The 18392-nt window shown below is 42.3% G+C and overlaps 1 protein-coding gene across 5 annotated transcripts in view; it reads left to right on the forward strand.

Moving 5' to 3' along the window:
* The first annotated feature begins 212 nt into the window (after window positions 1–212).
* Window positions 213–18392, forward strand: part of ADIPOR2 (adiponectin receptor 2) — a 46339-nt gene continuing 28159 nt past the window's right edge. Inside the window, exon 1 of one of the 5 annotated variants that reach the window (XM_050325569.1) lies at window positions 213–340. The gene's annotated coding sequence lies outside the window, so the exon portion shown is untranslated. Of the gene's footprint in view, window positions 341–685; window positions 707–5082; window positions 5206–5800; window positions 5984–18392 lie in introns of those variants that run through there. The other 4 variants (XM_050325572.1, XM_050325571.1, XM_050325570.1 and 1 more) reach the window with 4 other exon arrangements.

Genomic DNA, 18392 nt, shown 5'->3' on the forward strand with positions numbered 1-18392 from the left:
CCTCAGAGCTCTTTCCCAGCCCAACTGACTCTGCCCCGGACGGCAGGCGGATAACGCACCGCCTCCATCCCCCTGCCCCGGTGCGCCTGCGCGGCCGCGGCGGCTCCATCTCCCTGCCCTGCCATCCCGTCCCTCCCTCGCAGGCCCGGGCCGGGCTCCCCGCGCGTCCTTCCGGCCCCGGGCGCGCAGCCGCGGCGGCGCCTCCCGCATTGGCGGCGGCGGCCTCGTGCGATGGTGACGCCGTAGGGCCGGGGAGGCGGCGGCCGGGCCGGGCGGGCGGCGGCGGCAGCGGCGGCCGCGGGACGGGGGCGGCGGCAGCAGCTCCGCCGGCCGTGGGCAGGTGAGGGCGAGCGCCGGGGCAGCCGCGGACCTCTCTCCGCGCCTCGGGGGCTGCGCGGGCCCGGCCCGACCGCCCCGGGGAGGAGCCCGGGGGTCGCCGGCGGGGCGAGCACCCGCTCGGGGGCGGCGGGGGAACCCCGCGGTGTGCGGGGAGCGGCGCGGGATCCCGGCCGTGCCCGGCGGGGCGGGGGGGCCGCGGGAGGGCGGCGGCGGCGCTGCCCTGGCCCGGCCGTGCCCGGGCCCTGCGGGCGGGCGTGCGGGGCGGGAGGAGCGGAGCCCGCGGGCGGGGACGGGAGTTCGCTCGGGGCGCGGGGGGGAAAGCTCGGGAATCGCCGTCTGGAGGAGGCTTTGGGCCGGGGGAGCGCTGGTAAGTGGGTCAAGAGCACCGTAAGTGTGTCTTGTTTATAGCCTTCCGTGCACTTGTTGCTCGCCAGGGCAGGGAGGTTTGCTGCCGCTGCTGCTGCTCCTGAAATCTTTCTACAGAGACAATAAAAATAATAACGCCTCTGCTTGTGCAATATGGGAGCCTTATTGTACAAGCAGAGCAGTCTCTGGGTGTTTTCAAGTGAATGTGTGTAAAAACACTGAAACTGCCAACGGTAGATAATGGAAATATTCTGTACCACAATTTGGATATTCTCAAGTTGTTTGGACAACCACAATTTGGATATTTTCAAGTGGCAGCTGCATAAACTTTTAAAAAAGTTGGGTTTTATTTTCTTAATTTTTTTTTCCTGGGAGAATCAGACGTTCATCTCTTGTTTGCTTAGGATGAACAACAAAGACGTTTAAACATATGGTAATCGCCCAGAAGACAAAGAAGATATGACAGCTGTTGTTCTTACTGGGCTTTTGCAGCAGTGTTTCTTTTTGTGTCTGTTTTAGCCTTACAAGTCAATTGATTTCGCGCCTTTAGTAGTTGTGTGGGCATTTGTTTTGAGAAAACCGTTAACATTAAATTATAACTTTTTTTGACGTACAGACTTTGTCACCCTGTGTATGTAAGCTGTCATGCACCTGTTACATAGCAAAAAAGCTTTTAGATATTACTCCTTGTTTAAGGACACTTTCTGTTCTTTGTGCAGCATTGGAGTTTGTCAGGTGGTTGAATTGTCTGGGGTATCACAACTGTGTAGGGTATTTTTTAAAATGGACCAGATTTTACTAAACTGACCAGGCCCTCTGGGCAAACCCTTCTTGGTATAATCTGGTTTTCAAGACTTGAGGTCTTTAAAGTGTAATTTAAACTCCTGCTGTAGTCAGTGCCGGGCAGTATTAAATTTCTGGTTCCATCCTGACTGTGGTCTTCACAGATCTGTTCTGGAAGCCACTGAAGAGCTGTGCAGTGCACAGCCCTCTTTCTCAGCACTGTGGTAAAAATCCTCTGCTTTCAGAGGCCTTTTTGGTAGTACTTCAGTGCTGAGGTGCTTGGTTTCTGCAGAACCCTAGCGAGACTGCTACAAATTCGGTGGCAGGCTGCTGTAACAGAGGAAAATATGTTTGTGATCGACAGAAGTAGGTTGTTGTGTCACGAAATTATGGGTGCAGCATGGTCATAAAAACCAACCTGTTTTCCTTGTTGTCTTTGGCTATGAGCTAATATTATTTATATGAGAAAGGAACTGATTGTGTTTTGAGTTTGTTTTTCCTTTTCCCGTAGGGGTACAAGCCAACTCCAGTTCTGAAGATTTTGTGCTGTGGTTCTTGCATTATTATGTGTAAACTTCATCTGTCCCGTGGCACTTAATCCTGTATGAAGACTATGAGTGTGTGTTAGTAGGCAACGTTAAAGAAGTTCATTGTTGTGTGGGAAGTGCAATATTAGTTGATAAAATACGGAAGCGATTCCTTGCCTGAGCTTACAGATAAATATGGCTGTGAATAAGGTTGTTGGCAGCTTTGCAATGAAAGCCATGGAGAATAGCTGGTAATGTGAAAAACTGAATCAGAGTTAGTGATGGAGGAGTTAAAAGCTGCATCCTAGCTCAGTCCAAGTTTTCCAAATGATGCTTTCTGAGTGTAAATCAGGTATGAAAACGTAATCTGGTGTGAAGGGCAAGAGTGTATTTTTGGCACACTTCTTAAGCAAAAGCTTTCATGGTGAAAACTCCTTCAGCAGATTCTCATGTATTATTATGTATATTCTCAAACATAAATACAAAATGTGATGGGTATATGAGCTTAAATGGTATCAGGTCTTCAAGAGAGCCAGACACAAACAAAGGTATTTCCCTTATCCCCACAACCCCAGTCTTTGCACCGATGGAGTTGTGTCCGTGCTGTTGGACTGGTGACATTACTACTAGTTTGCAGAGGTGGCTAGTGAGAGGTGGTTTTGGCAACGTGGGTGAGATTCAGACTTGGAGCCTGACTGCTGGATACAGGATTAAAGGACTGGGGTTGGAAAAGCCTGTGCTTGCTCTAGGCAAGCGTTTCTGCTGATTTGTCAGGAAGGAAAATTAATGGGAATTGGCAGGGCATGTAATGCCAGTGATTTTAATGCTTGGCTCTCTGCTATCTCATGTCTTCAGTTGCATGTTCAAGGAGCTGTGTCAAGCATTCATGTACGAAAGATACTCAATATTAGGCACTAAAAATTTTGCAAGTTTTACAGGTTTCTGGTTGCATAACCATATTGTCCAAGACACTGTGCAAAGCAACAAGGCCCGCTTTCGTCAGTGGAGATGCTGTTTGTGCATGAGGAAAATCTCGATAAGGAAACTTCGGGAGGTCGTTGATGCCATCAGCAATTCAAATCCTTGAATAGAGGTAGTTCTGAAATGGAAATAGCAGTTTTGAGTATTTATGATTTGAAAGTGTCTGTGTCTGAGTCATTCAGTGAATTTTCTGACAGACGGTGTTGGTAGATTTGAAAAGACGTTGCACAAGATAATGGTAGTGATTATGGAAGAGTATTTGGGACAGTGTTTAGGGGGAAGACTATTAATTTAAACTATTGTTTTCTGATAGAGCTTGTTTTAAGTACTGTTTCCTTTGTATTGATATGTAAGATGTTGTATTTCAGCTGGTTGTGCTCAATGTGGTGACTGCCTGCCTCTGCTATTTAAAGCAATGTGTTTGTCAAGGCAAGTTCAGCAAAGAAGCTGGTTTTCAAAAATTCAGAATATGGAGACAAATAAGATACTAGTTCTGATTCTTCAGAAAACTGATTTCTGAAAACATTTTTTACTGTCATTTGTTTATTTGAATATGCTCCTACTACTGGAACCTTTTTACTTTTGAAGTAGGATGCTGCAGATCAGTATGTAAGCTAGTAAGAAACAGGAGGTGAGTTGTTTTCACTTAGTTCCTGTTGCAGAACTGTGAAGAGAACGACCTCCTGCCTTCTGTGTGGTGGAATGAGAGATTCAGACTTTTATCATGTAACTGTAAAACTGGACAGCAGTTTAACTTGCCCAGTGATTTTCTGGGAAGTTTGTCTCAATGGTTTGACATAAAAATATAATATTTATCTTAGTCCAGTTTGAAGGTGGACCTCAAGGTTTCCTTTTAGGACAGGGTGACATTGTTTCTGTTTACAGAGGACTGCTCACCACCCTGGGATTTGGTAGCTGGTGTGGTGATAAGCAGACAGCCTCTCAGGAAAGGAGGTGCCACAGCTTCTGCTGCTGCTTGATTTGAGAAGTAGCAGAGAGCTTGATGCGAGTTGGCAACACCAAGGTAGAGAGCAAATATTACGTGTTTAATTCCATTTTGCATTCTGACTTAACATGATTTTTAAATTATAACCTCTTTGGAATTTTCAGGACCTCATGGAAATATCTTTGTATTTCATTATTGTTGCACATAGCCATGATTACTCATGTGTTCTGGAGTTGCAGATCTCTGCTGCTCTGTTAATGGAGGAGAGGGTCTCTTTTTCTGACCAGGCAGGATTCTTTGGACTTCTGTGAACTGTATGTGTGACAGTGCATGTTTTGGGACTTCTCAGGGCTGCCTTGTGGTTAAATTGATCGCAGAAAGGTGTCTTCAAATGCATAGGCAGATATAAGGTTCCCAGGATACGTAATTGTCAATGTGGAAAAATCTGCTGCATGGTTCAGATGGATTTCAATAGCTGTGAAAATGCTGGGATGTGCCAGCTGCTGTAGCGCTCTGTGAACAGGACTAATTAAGCCCTTGTGAGAACAGAAAATAGTCAGGCACTATTTACAGGAAGAAAGTGTTGGAACAGGCAGAGCTGTAATCATTGGCTCTGAGGTACCTTTAGACAGCAGTAGGCAAGAAAGTAGACAATTGACTTGCAGAATGGGTTGAAAGTTAAGTCTGAATGCTTACAGTGGGTATTGCAGTGTTCTGCCAGCACATCTAAGCACATTGCACACATCTGTTGAGACCTGCTACAGGAAAGGCTACTTCCCTTTTTTGCCTTGTTTTATTCTCTCTGGCAGTATTTTATCTCAAAGCGATTAACGTTCATGTTTCTCATGTAATGCTGAAAATAGATATAGATGTCATAAATGTTGTCTGCATTTGAATAAGTCCTGTAAAAGTCTAGCTGTCTGCCAAAGTGAATGGTTGTTTTTCCACGTATATTTTAAGCTTTTTCTTATATCATCTGCATATATTCAAAGACGAGGTGCGACTAGGCTGCCTTACCTTAAGTACACCAAAGCCATTTCTCATATCTGTTTATCCAATTTTCCTCCTTCTCAACCAAATTAAATGCTCTTTTCCCCAGTGTGCATGGCTCCATCTGCTTAGAGGATTGCAGAGGCTGCCATTCCTTGTTTGAAGACAAGATCAGTTGTGCCGCTCTTGTTTAGGTCTAGAGGATGACATTTCGTATGCTACGGATTTCCTTAAGAGATCACTGGGAGTGTTAAGCCTTTCTACAGCTTGTAGGTAAGGGTCCTTTTAGTGGTGGGAACCTTTAGTGGGCTTTTCTCTGCTTTAATGACAGCATTCTGGCAAGGTTCCTGCTTTAGCTCCTTACTGATGGACGTGTTTGGCTTGTCAAGTTTGATTTCTCTCAAAATGCTGTCATAAGTGTGTTTTAGTAAACTGGGTGCTTATGGATATTTGAATAAATAGGCTGTTCTGGAGGGAACAAGCCATGGGCCTTCTTGCTGTATGAAACATTTTCTTTAGACTTTGTTGAAGGCACTTCAACATCTGTGCTCCTTTGATTTCTTGTGCAAACTACTTGGTGGGTGATACCAGGTTTTGGGAGCTATAACCATGATAAGGAATTCAAGATCACACTGACTGTACATTGTTTCTGAGTTTTTGTTAAATGCAGAACTTGTGATGAAAATGGAATAATTAAATTGAGGGTAGTAAAACTGCCTTCTGAGAGCAACCCTGGGTTCTTAGATTAAATCTGAATGGTAAAATTCCTTTAGCTGGTGGTAAAATTCCTTAAGTTAATCTTTAACTCCTGCTTGTACTAGACATATATGCATGTCTCCCAGTCTGCAGTGGGAGCTGTTTTAAAAAGCTGTGCAGTGCAAAGATAAGTGTAGCTGAGACTGACTGTGCTCTCGGTCCTGAGAGTACTGGCAAGCTTTAAGCTGCAGGGAAAGGGATTTTAGCATTTGGAAGAAGGAAGAGGATGGCTGGTAGGACTTGGGATGAAGAGCCACTGAACATGCATTTTGGCATCTCTCAGCTGACAGCTTAGGTGTGCTTTTGTTATGAAGAACCCTGCATGGCATTTCCTGGTGGGCTGCTCCTGGGATTTAGTGGTTGCCATTCCCTGGTGTAAACAGAAGGATTTACTTTTTCTGTTTTCTTTCCTAACGTTTTAATTTATATCTTGGTCTCCGTGACTGGTGGAATTTGTGGGCATGTATTACTTAGACAAATACCAGTGCTGTGGGGATAAGTTAGTGGTGATGGGATCTGGTACTTTTTGACGTTATGGGATGACACAACCAATTTGTACATGAAGAGCAGTGTGCTTTGCAAATTGTGTTAGTTTAAGCAATTATTTGTGTGTCTGTGTATTCCCTAGAATAGCATATGGCATTGCAAGGCTGGTAACAGCAATGTTCTGCTCTTCTCAGTATTAATCCTTTAGGCAAATAATTTTTTGTTTTAATGGAACGTGACCGTAGAAAAAAAAGCAAAAGCCTATTCATAATTTTTATTAAAGTATCTATGTGACAAAGTGCCAGCTACTGGCTTTCTGCCTGCTGTACCTTCAACAGGGAACAAAATGGGTTGTTTTCTGAGGTGAGTGTTCTGAGAGTTGAGAACAGCACAACAAAGTCAACAAAAGCTTTGCTTAGTGGTTTTCTGACCTTTACGTATTCCAAGCTAAAAGGAGGATGCTGAAAAAGGCTTGTGTCACGGTTATCTTAATGTCCATGGTTAAGTGCAACTGCTCTTTGACTTCCTGCTCTGTGACATTTTAATAATTGGCAACCATATGAATTCTGCAGCATTACAGAAATAGTTCAGTAATAGATGTGTGATAAAATTCCTGTTCTTTTTGTGAGCTTCGTTAATGCAGCAAAGGAAGTTGCTAGGTAGCTTAGACTTGATTTGTAAGATATTTCTCAAGGGGCAGTTTTCAAATACGTTTTTGGTATGGAAGATGATTACTGAATTTAAATAGAAATACTGTATTATTTAAATATAAATATATATACCTGATAATTATGAATTATTCATTTCACTCCTGTGAAGGATATAAAGAAATAGTTTTTGGTGGTGTGTTTATCTGTTCTCATTTTCGATCATCCCCCAGAAACACAGAATGTAATTTGATAAAGCCTCATTTTCTTTCAGTTAGGATTTTTCATGGGTGATCTGGCATTCTTATACCACCTAGGACTGTAAAGAAAGAAGATCAGTATTAAAGTGTTAAAACTTTCTAGGTTGCAAAAATCCAGTGTTTCATTCAGTAGGAAGGGACCTGTTGCTAAAATAACTGGAGATGTGTATAGGTTTTAGCTACTGTGTCTGTAAAACTCTTTAATTTGGCCTTAAACCCATGCTCTGGAATTCAGAAGTGGGATGTTGCCTCTGTTCTGCCTTGAGGGAAAACTCAGTTCCAAGTTAAGCTAATCCTTGATAGAAGCAAGAGAAGCTTGACCAAGTTTCACTTGCATAAATGTTTCTGTCGAGAACATCAAACTGGCGCGTGATGCTGTTGGAAATGCCAGTTGTGTCAACTGATTTGGAAGGGCTCCAGTAATGGGGTCAGTGTTGGGAAAGGGAGATGGTACCGAAAAATCTCGAAGGCTCGGATGAGGTCAGGGTGGATGTAACAGTACAGCTCTGCATGGCTGTGAGTAACCAGGGGCTGCTTTGGGTTTGGAACAGCAGAGTTTTAAGATGTTGTTGGGAAGGTGGTACAAGATGTTCTCAGATAGACGTTAGATTTTCGTTCCTCGTGTAAGCCCCTTTCCAGCTGACTTTTTCTGTGTCGGTTAACCGGATCAAACAGCCCCTTGTTACACATCACAGTAAAGTCATTGTGAGAAACAAAGCCTCATTACAGAACCCATGACTGTTTTCCTCTGAAAACTCATGTCTTGGCTCTGTTTCAATAGTTCATTATTATGTAAGTGCCTGGGGGCTTATCTGCCTGCAAGACTCACGAGTGTTTTCTGTAGGCTAAGGTCATCCTTGAAAAGGTTCAGTTCCACATTCCTGTTCTTTTAGCAGTAAGCATGATGTGTCCAGTAGTTCTTGGTACCACCACCTGAAATCTTACTACATTTTGAGAGAATTCATCCTGTGTAGACATTAAAAGTCTGTTGAAACTTGGTGCTTCCTTCTTGGAGATCCTGTTTTGAGGTAACAGATAATTTGAATGCTTCCTCATTTCAAGCCGAAGGGACTTGTGAATTGGGCAGTAATCGAAGTAATGTCTTTGTAATAAATGAACAGTTTATAAGCATATTATTTGTTACAACATTCAAAGTCACAGGTAATAGTGGTGGTATTTGGGGTTGACCAAAGCATAGTTGCATAATTCCTGTCATAGAATGACATTTAGTCACACTAATGATGGAGCAGTTGAGAATTACTGGCACTTAAAATTAATTACCAGGCAAACATAAAAAGGAAAGGTGGAGGATGTGCTCATTACTGCTGCTTCCATTGGAGACTGCTGCTTCAGGGGATGTGACAGAGGTAATAGAGCTGTACCAGCATATTCTGCTGATGCTGATCCAGTTGCTAAGCAAAAATGCCGGATGCGTTTGTTAGAACTGCTTCTCTCCAGTGATTGTCCAACTGCCTTTATTCGTCTTTGAACTTTTGATTGGGTTGTACTGAAAATCCTGGATCATCTGGTAAGTTGTCTAGGGAATTGGTTATATTAGGAAGCAAGTGGTCTGTTAGTGAAAACCAGTTCTGCTTTGTGTTGGAAATGTTGAATAAGGAAGCCATACAACTGGAAGATTTTAAACTGTTGGGAATAACACTTAGTGTAGAAGTATTAGCAGCACTTATTGCACGTAATGTAGTATGTGTAGTGTTTGAGCCAGATTTTCTGCCTTGTGTACTACTTGCAGTATGGATTAAGTAGGTTGTATAACGTACAAGCCTTCCCTCCTCCACTGGAGTGCAGTGAATGCCGGTTTGAAGCTGTCATGCTAGTGCTGTGTGCTTTACAACTTCAGTGACACAGGATCCCAAGATAAACTCAGCCTTCATTTAGTGAAATTTTTAGGCTTTAACAGCATGCTGTGAAGTGAGGCAGAGAAAATGGCAATGGATTACAGGAAAAGTCTTCTGCATTCCTTGCTGTTTTCATGCTGTAAAATTTATGTCTTAGAGGATCTGTCCCAAGCTCTGATTTCTAACTCCCATGTGGACCAAAAGCAACATTTTATGTGGCTTGACAAAGGTCCCTTTTCACTAACTTTAAGTGACCTGAGGCAGATTAACATGCAGATTAATGTATTTGACAGTAATAAGTCAGCTTTAACAAGTACTGAGGCAGAGATTTGTTTGGCAGAGGGTTTGGATAAGATACGGTATCTGGAGTTACACTGAACATTTATAGAGGATGATATCTGAGACGGTTGAAAAATTTCCTGCTTTTTGTTAGGTTTTGTACTGATGCATCTTTATGCAATTTAGCTGTAACTGTGTGGAGTTTTATTTAAGTCAAGGGTGTTATCTTGGTGAGCCAGCCTATAAAAATGGAAGGATTCTAGTTTAAATGGAATGCATGCATTTTGTCATCCACTGTAAATGTTTACAAGCTGCTGTATAGGACACATACTCTAAGGAGTTTTGTTCCCTCTCTGCATAAATTTATTATCTAATTTCAAGTTTACTTGGAGGAACAGCTTTCATGTTGATTACACATCTTTCTTTTAGGAATCTTGGCTTGTAACCTTCCTAAGCTTGAATACAAACATCAAGAACCAGTGATAAATTTGAGATGAGAAAATTGCTCTGTGCTTCCTCATAGGTAGCACAGCTGTTTATCAGAGAGCAGTTACAAATTACTGGTAGGAATACTTGGTGGTTTTTTGGGAATATTATTTTGGTGGTTAAGATAACTGCTGTGTGTTACTCCACGGGGAAGGTACAAGATCTGTTTGTTTAATTCTTCTGTTGTGTTTCTCAGGACTGAGGCTTACAAGAAATTTGTACGTTTGTGAAATGACGTGACAGTGTGACCAGCTTGGCTTCCAAGTTGGAGTTCATAGTTCAGGTGAGGGCTGGTTATGTGCAGGAGAATATAAACCAGTCAGAGACAGGGCTTAAGTCATTCTTTTCCCCTTCAGGAGGGAAACTGTAGCAGTGCATCAAGTAGTTGGTAGGATTGGTTTTTTGAAAAATTTTTTATGTGGGTTTTTTTTTCAGGTTTGTGAGTTTGGGTTTTTTTGTGTATGGGGTTTGTTTGTTTGTTTGTTTAGGTTTTCTCCCCATTTTTAAAAAAAAATCTTTACTCTTATTGTTCCAATGTTCATCAGTGAAAATCAGTGACATCAAACTGCTGTATGACAGTTTAAACACCATCCATGAAAGAAGTTAAAAATCACAGTAAATAGTAAACAGATTTTATCTAATCTGTACGTAAGAACAAAATTTTGGGCACAGAGTGTCTTGATTTCCTTGAGTCTCTGGAAAAAGGCAAGTTAATTCCACTGAAACTTGAAATTCCAGAATAGCTATAACATAAACCAGTCAAACTAGAAATCCCTTTGGCTCAGGATTATGCCTTTATTGTGGAGTTGCTGCTTAAGCTTCTGCCCCCCACCCCGAGGCTCTTTGACGACCCTCTTGTGTGTGATGCACTGTGTGATATCTGCCCAGTGTGCCTCCAAGCCCTGCTGCAGAAACAGCTCATGTTCCTGTGCTCCACTTGCTCACTTTTCTTGCCCCTGTGTCTCACCCATGCACAGTGATAAGACCTACCTGAAGCAGAGGGACCAAGAAGCTCTGGGTTGCTTGTGCCCAGGAGATTCTGTGTGTCACTGGTGCTGAGTTGGTGGGTAGTGAGAGTTGTGCTATGGGCCTGTTCGTGGCAGGGTTCACTTGAGGTGTCCCCCTTGCTGCAGGATGAAATCCTGACGTGCATACGCCAAGTGTGCCAGGTTGCAACATCTTTTACCGAGGCTTTGACTCTGCTTTGTCCCTGACCTTTCTATTTATACCCTTTGAGTCTGAAGCCTGTCCAAGTTGCAGGACCACCTACCAGTCTCAGGCAAGCTGACCATTCAGGGGAGAAGGAGGAAACTTGGCAGCCATAGGGTTTTTCTGTCCCCTTGTCCTCTTACATAAATCGCTGGCCGGAGCATCTCAGGGTAGTGCCTACTGGCTTCTGGGACGCCTTTGGGAGTTACTGGTGTTGTTAGGGTGCTTTGCCTGGTGTCCCTGGGATACTTTGGTTCAACCCTCATCCTTGCTTCTGTGCAGTTTTTAGTTTTCTGCCTCGAAATAATTTGACTTCCTTCCTGTTTGGGTTTGTTTTTATTCATTAGGCTCCTCGCTGTCCTTCCTCAGAGAGAACTCTAAGGATTTTAGTAAGGATGTCCATTCCCTAAGGAAGAAAATACTTTCTGAGCATAAATGTGCAAGCAGTATGTGCTAGATGTACATTTATTTAGGGGCTTCTAGAGCTAGAGGTGGCTTCATGTACTTAACATGATTTGATGGATTTATCCTGTGCATTTTTCCACTTTCCCAGTGAATCCTCATCCCGTAGCAAGAAGTTCCAAGGTTTACTTTTTTGCTCTGTCAAAACCAAGCCCTTTTCATGTTTGAGTTTGCCATCTGCTAATTCTGTGACCTTACCTTGGTGGATGGGCAGTGTTGTTGGTATCTTCACTTTCTCTTCTTGTTTTGGGTGGTGCTGCTGTTGTAGATGTTAAGATGAGGAGACCTTGTGCTGTGTTGAAATCTTAACTGCAATTTTGAGTGATTGACTCAGGTTTTATGTAAAACTTTCTTTGCTATCACAAAGGAAACCCTCTCTCAAATAATTTAGTAGATGTGTGAAATGGGATATAAGGCTTCTGAACTCTTACAGATTAACTAGCACATGATAAAAATAGATACCAGATTTTATATTTCATAAATTCAGGGCTTGTTCACTTCTTACTTGTTTCCTTAGCTACAGTTGCTTGCTTATCTACCCAGACCAGGACTTGCCTGGTTATCTGGGCAAGTTGGTTGTCCTTCAAGGTTTTACTTCTGCTTTTTCTTACATACTAAATTCACAACACTGATTATTGATTTTTGTTAGGACTTAAAACCTACCATTGTCTGCTTTTTTTCCCCAAAATCATGTCTGCCACTACTGTGCTTTCAATACTGGAAGAACCTTTCATACTTTTCCTAATAATGTACCTGGGGCTTTTACAAGTGGATAAGGCAGTGCTTATGCTTTGTTTAGATCTGACCCTCTGTCTGGAGTTCTCAGCTGGATTTCCAAGTACCTCTTTGGCATACAAATTAGTGGTTGGCTTCTACATGTAGCACTCTGTCTCTGCTGAGAAGCTTGGCCTGCGTTTTCTGTCTGTGCGCATCAGATGAATCTGAAGAGCTGTGTTCCATCTCGGTCACAGCCAGGTATACAATAGTTTGTGTTTGCATCAAAATTACATTACATAGCTTATTTTTCTTACAGAATGAGAACAAACTTATACTAGAATGAGATCCTTTACTTGCTAATTCCATTGACAGTAAATACTGTGTCAGCAAACTACAAGCAGAAGATCCTTTCCAGAATAGTTTGCCAGAGTAGTTTTACACGTATTAATGCCCCTTACAGATGCAGTTGTGTTACGGTAAGAGTACTTTCAGTGAGTATTTGAGAACTAGGACAAATAACTATTCAGTAGTTTGCTGACCCAGTTCTTGCTTTCTGCTCCTGTTCCTCCTGTCTGGGCCGTTGTCCAGGAAATCAACCGAAATTTCTACCGTTCCTACTCTTAAGATCGTGAACGCTTATCAGCTTGGCCATGTTTCCTTCCTGTTCTCAGGGTTTCTTAAAGAAATCGAGTCTCTTTTGTGATGTCTAGAGCTTCCTTCTGCAAAACAGAACATGCAGACAGTGACTGCTTAGCTCCCTGTTTGTGTTTAGGTGCTGTTATAGGATTGTATAAAGGTGTGTGAAAGGCCCTTTGGTACAAAACAACACTGACCGGGTCACCCCAGCACAGAGTCCTCTCTCAGGGGAAAGAATGTTGCTGGTTCAGGCAGCCCATTTAGTTGCTTTTCTTGGGGCTGTTTCACAGCTTGTTATTATATTGTAATTTTCCTGAAATACTTTAAAGACAATAATGCTCTTCAGAGAACATTATTGCAGAATAGGAGAAGGAACGGAAGGCTCCATCCATGTTGTTACATTTTTGTTTATGGGCAAAGAGGAAGCACCCTTTGTACATGTGTCTGTTTATGAAAGTCATGTGTGAGTAAGTAAAGCCAAGAATTTATTGTTAGTATAATAGAAATCTTGAGTCTGACTCAATTTTTCTTTAATAGTTAAGTCTAGACGAATGATTCTTAAGAGGAGTGTTGCACTGAGAGTACTTACGTACAGGAAAATGCTGCCAAACACAGCTAAAGTTGTAACACACAAACTTTTTGGTTCCTGTGCCTTCTGGTGGGGTAACTTTCACCCTTCCATCACTGCTTTGGGTCTTCAAGTCAGCAGCTTTGGACTGCTGGAGAGGATAACGGGACATAGTCAGCCTTGGGAGTTGTTTGTTTGGAGGAGTGTGATGTTGATTTTGCCCGTTTCTTCTTCCTCCCTCTGGGATCCACTTGAGTTTTCTTTTTATGTTTGCTAATATACTTTTACTCCTCTTACCTGTCTTCATTGGTCTAAAGCTCCAGGTTGTGCCTGTGTTTACTATATATGGTACCCTTATGTATGTTAGTTAATATTTCTTTGTTGCCCCTAAAATCAGATTTGTCCAGCTCCAGGTCCGCATCTTTTTTAACTGTCCATTAGTAAGCTCTTTAGCCGTGGGGTTTCCTGGTGGCAAGGCTGTGCCACCATCTCTTATTCCATGCCTGTATTCCTCTGTACTGTATCTCTGCTTCTCAGGACCTCTGTCATACTAGGCCTGTATTTCTCAACATCACTGTAAATTCTTCTTTCTGTGGAGAATAAGTGCAGGTTACATCACACCAAGGTAAACAAAAGTAAATGGCATCTGGTCAATTAGGAAAGCTGCTGTCACAGCTAAACTAACGAAAAGTCCAGACAGAGCAAGCCTGATAAAGCTCAGTCTTTGGCCTCGTGACTCGATGTGGAGTGTATGGCCTCCTGCTGGTCCTGTAGTGCTGCCTTTACCGGGCTACATGGTTATGGATTTCCCCTTGTTCAGTGTCCCCAAATCCCTGCATATCACTTACAAGTCCCAGAAGGGTGTTGCAGTCTCTTTTATGACTCCAGGTTCCTGAGCAGGAGTAAATGATCCTGGAGACATCCCGTCTTTTCTGTCTTATCTTGCCTTGTGGTGACCTGTGTAGGTCAGTGGGTAGCCAGGAGTACTTTATTGTCTTTTTTATACGTTGTTGTTTGGTGTAAGTGCTTCACATAATACTGTGTTTTCTGTTGTGACTTTTATAATTATAGTAAATGCTGTATTCTGTCCATGATAAAGGCAACCTGGATGTCTAACTCCACCTTTTTATGTGAAATTATGGTTTTATTCCTGTTTTGTAATAAGACATTTTTATAAGTGCAAACACCATGTCTGTTTCCCTTGAGGAATATTTTTTCCTTAATCCACTGTTGTCACTATCTTATGGTGTGAGTTATCTGCTGTAAATAGTTTGACATAAAAAAAAATAATCTTTATTTTCCTTTAACGGTGCTGATTGTCATTAATCCAATGTTACAGTACTTAACTGGCAGTGTAGCTCTCTTATCAAAGGGTGGATTGCAATTACATGCTCAAAAGTAGGGACAGGATTTTTTTTTCACTGAAAGTATATAGAAGTTAAGTGCTCCTCGTTACCACTGCCCAAATAACAGCATTTTGGTTTTTTAAACAATTCAGTGTGTGTTTGGGGAGCTTTTCTGGTTTTGGTGTTGTTTTTTTTTTCTTGTTGTTGGAAGAGACACGGATCACACACATACACACCTCCCCCCCATATGGCTATCTGAATGCATCAGTTAGGGGTAGTAAGTCATGCAAAACATCTAACATGTATATTCACAAAATACTTGCTGATGGCTTGTAAATTAGCATGAACCGAGTTTATGGTTTTAAACTGCTTCAAACCTGTAGGTGTGTTTTGAATTTAAGCTGCATCCCTGGTTAAAGGGCTTGTATGTGTACTGATAATAGTTTTGGTTCTTGAAATGTTAGCATTATTCTCATAAATAGACTGTGAGTCTTTTGCCATCTCCCCTTAGTTATGGGACAGTAGAAAGTAACTTCACATTTCTACTTTTGAACTGCATCAGTGATGTTTTATGATACCGGTGTCTGATGCTAGGTCTTGTTTCAGAATTTGAGATGATTTCAAACAATGTTACCAGGAAACATGCATATATGAGAGTGGCACTACATGGTAAAGGAGACTAAAAGTTCACCTTCTCTTAACTCTCAACAATATTTATCTTTTAAACTCCAAATTATTCTCTGGCTATTGGATTAAGGAAGTTAAGTAATTCATGAGTAGCTTTACCTGGTTTTATTTAGAACTTCAGCCATTTGACTAAATTTACTTCTGACTTACATAAATTAGATGCAATCTAGTTGTGGTGGATCTGCCTCTCTTGCTTGAGTTTTGGTGGGTAAAAAAGAATCTGAAAGATGATGCACCATTTTTTTGATCTTAGACTGATACAATTCTATGGATGTAGCCGTTGGTTATCTCTACAACGTTATCGTGGCATTTTTGCTACAGAAAAATAGCAAATTTTTAGTTGCCTGACTTGTGGCAAAGCAGCGTTGTGGCTTTTGAGGAGAGGAATATATACTGTTTTCAACTGAAGAAATGTCATTGCTGAGGGTAAGTTAAATAATAACTTTGCTTTGTTCTTATTTTTTACAAATATGGGAATGCAAACATTTTGTAGACCAAACCTGTCAGCCACAAAGTAAAACACTGATGAGCAAGCTCACAACCTCACGAATAAAATTCACCAAGATTATCAGTAAAACTAGAGAGCAGGTGTCCGAAAACTGGGAGGAGTGACAGCTTTTTGCAGCCAGGCCTCTGAGATCCTCTCTGCTCTATTAAAACTGGTAATCTTGGTAAGGTGCTTGGTTTGCCGTGCCATGGTGTGTACATATATAACAATTAAAGGCCAGGCCCAACAGATAATTGTCAGTTTTTAGCAGGTTAGGAAAATATTGCCTATAAAATATGCAGAGTTAAAATTTTGGGGGTGGGGTGCTGCCCTTTGTCACGTCCTCCACGTCCACGGCACTTCTCCGATAGCTCATTGGGTTTGCGTGTTTGATAGCATTTGCGTCTTCCGTGGGAAATCATAATCTTATTCTCCTCCCTGGGTTAATGTTTCTCCAGACTGTCACCTGGAGTGGGCTGTGACAAACATCAGAGTGCCTCTGGGTGGAGGGGCAGCCGTGAGAAGTGGGGCTCTTTGCTACCCAAGCAGGGGAGAGTGGGCTGCCCCCTCTTGGCACCAGCCAGCCCTTAAATCCGCACACTGACAGCATCTTAAGTGTCCGAGCAGGCCAGGAAGAAGCGCTGCAGGCAACTGTCTGAATGATTTGCTGCTTGTAGTTTGCAGCCTGAGACGTGTGTATTTGTCTTTTGGTTTTAAAAGCTCAGTGGTAGTGTTTGTTTTTGTAAGGTTGCTCCAGGCCTTGGAGCAATTTCTTGAGTTCGGTTCAGTTTTTACTGGATTTAGATGTGGCCTTCATGGGAGGAGAGTGTTGTACCTGCCAGGGTAGAGGAATGTTTGCTCTTTGGATCGCTCTCTCGGTGCCCTTCACATTCCCATGCAAAGATCTTCTGTGTAGGGGAGCTAAATGAATGTAACCTCAGTTTAGTGGTCTAGCTCTGGATTTCAGTGCCTGCGCCAAATACTTTGGTTTCTTCATCTTCACGCAGCGTTTTGTGAACTGGATGTCCTTGAGGCAGTAACTAAAAGGATGTATTCTAAATTTTCACTTACGAGGAAGGTAATGTTTAGTTTCAGTCTTTCACTTTTAGACAGTCTGCGATCCAGAGTGTTACTAACAAAAAAGAACTGCATCTTTCTGTTGTTGGCAACCGTGAAGTAAGCTGGTGTGAGTAGCATGCCATAGAAATAAAATCATGAAAGGGCAAAAGATGGAATGTTCCTCACTTGAAGAAACTGAGCCATTTAATGAAAAATTTAAGCAAAACCAAGTTTTCCAGGTCTGGTCCGTGGATATCTGTGGAATGTGATGTGAAAAGCATTTGAACTTCTGTTTTTAAGTTTTGTATTGCTTTTGTGACAGTTCTCTTGGTTTTGGTTTATTAAAGACTAAAACTAATAATCTAGAGCGGGTTATGCAGTCTGTAACAACCGGACATTGTGCACTGGGGATGGGCCAACCTCTGACATAACACTTAACGCAGTTACAAAACTGGGGTCCAATTTGCGGTACAAATTGGACAAATGTTGTAACAATGTAATGGGATCCTCTGAAATGGAAGCATTTTGCTAATGTAGGCAGGCTGCCGGCTTGTTCCCTTTCTTTGGACCCAACTGCATCAGAATGTGCTTGATTGTTTGCCTCTGCAGCCTGCTGTGAAATAGCTTAGGCTGAAGCGTCCAGTGACAGTTTACAAGTTACAAAGACAGCTTTTTGGCCACTGACCCTCTGCGGGAGCCTAAGCTTTGTTTTGTAGATGCCTCTTTATCTAGGGAAATTACATCGAGAAAAGAGGTGCTGGATTACTTCCTCATTGTTCCTCATTGTTAAAGATGACCTCCAAAGAATTTTTACAGCCTGATTCATACATTTCCTTCAGCGTGCATTGAGAAAACAAGGTATTCTGTGAGGTTTTCCTCCTCCCCCCTTTCATACATACCCTTGCTTGCTTTGTTTTTGACTGCAGTTTTAGAGAATATTTGGAATGTTAACTGTGGATGTTTAACTCCTTAATTGGAAAACACAGCTCAACTGTTGTAAGACTCTAAGTTAAAAAAAAAGATATCCCTTATTTCAAGTTATACTCTTGAATCTTTCAATATTAATGTTTTGTTAACTTTTTATCTGTGGTCTGCTGATATAGGACAATTCACAAATTACTTAAAATGCGTGGATTTCTTATCTGCTTTGCTTTGCTGTGTGTGTAATGAAAAAAGCAACCAACAAGTATATCCCCTATACAGGTAACAGGTGACCATGGATCAGCCGGGCCACATGTAATGGGTGACACTCAACATCAAATTTAACTCGTGTAACACAGGAGTGTAGGTAACACCCTTCCTCCTTCCCTTAACACACACCCTGTGCACCTGCATTGTGCTGGTGTGCACCTGATTTCCCGTGTATGGATCAGGGGGGTCAAAAAAACCCCATCTCCCCCGAGAAAACCCCACAATACCCAACACCTTGCCAGCAGATCACTGCTGATGAACTCAGCTGAGCATCAGTGCTGGTGGTGGGGACTGAGGGAACCAGATGGGTGATAAGATGATGCCGTTG

Source organism: Myiozetetes cayanensis, unplaced genomic scaffold (genome assembly GCF_022539395.1).
Source record: "Myiozetetes cayanensis isolate MyiCay16 unplaced genomic scaffold, myiCay2020 scf3, whole genome shotgun sequence".
NCBI lineage: Eukaryota > Metazoa > Chordata > Aves > Passeriformes > Tyrannidae > Myiozetetes > Myiozetetes cayanensis.